We start from the raw sequence: 553 nt of genomic DNA on the forward strand, positions 1-553 counted from the left end.
GAACCCCACATCTGACTTAAAGCATTTCATAGTTCAACTCAAGAGACATGGAGGTCTTTGCAGTAGTCGTTGTAGCTTCGTGTATGGCAGTTGTATTTACAGGAGTAATTTGTGTAACAGCATACTTTGTCAGAAAGTGCTTAAGACGGAGATGTAAAAACAAGGTTTTTGTAAAAACGTTGAGTGAGGACAACATTTGTTATATTAATTTACAACCTGTCGACAAGGAGGAAAAAACAGAGTTTGTAAATGAAAATCTTGTGCTTTTAGGACCTAATGCACATGGAGAACTTTTAACATGAGTCTTCAAGAGCTCACTTCCAACGTTCGCACGTGATTCGGTGAAGTAGGCTGTGTCTAAACTCATGTACGGCAAAACTTAGGCTAATTTAGTTGTTTTGTGATATTTAAAGGGATATTTTTCTAATTTCAATCTATTTTTGCATCATCATGGTTGATATGCGATAGGACATACACCGATGGGAGGCTAGTCAGTCCAAATTCACAGCCACTTTTTTCTGGTCTTCACCGTCGACCAAGGACACAGCTCCAG

This window comes from Austrofundulus limnaeus, unplaced genomic scaffold (assembly GCF_001266775.1).
Source record: "Austrofundulus limnaeus strain Quisiro unplaced genomic scaffold, Austrofundulus_limnaeus-1.0 Scaffold6305, whole genome shotgun sequence".
In the NCBI taxonomy this organism is placed as follows: domain Eukaryota; kingdom Metazoa; phylum Chordata; class Actinopteri; order Cyprinodontiformes; family Rivulidae; genus Austrofundulus; species Austrofundulus limnaeus.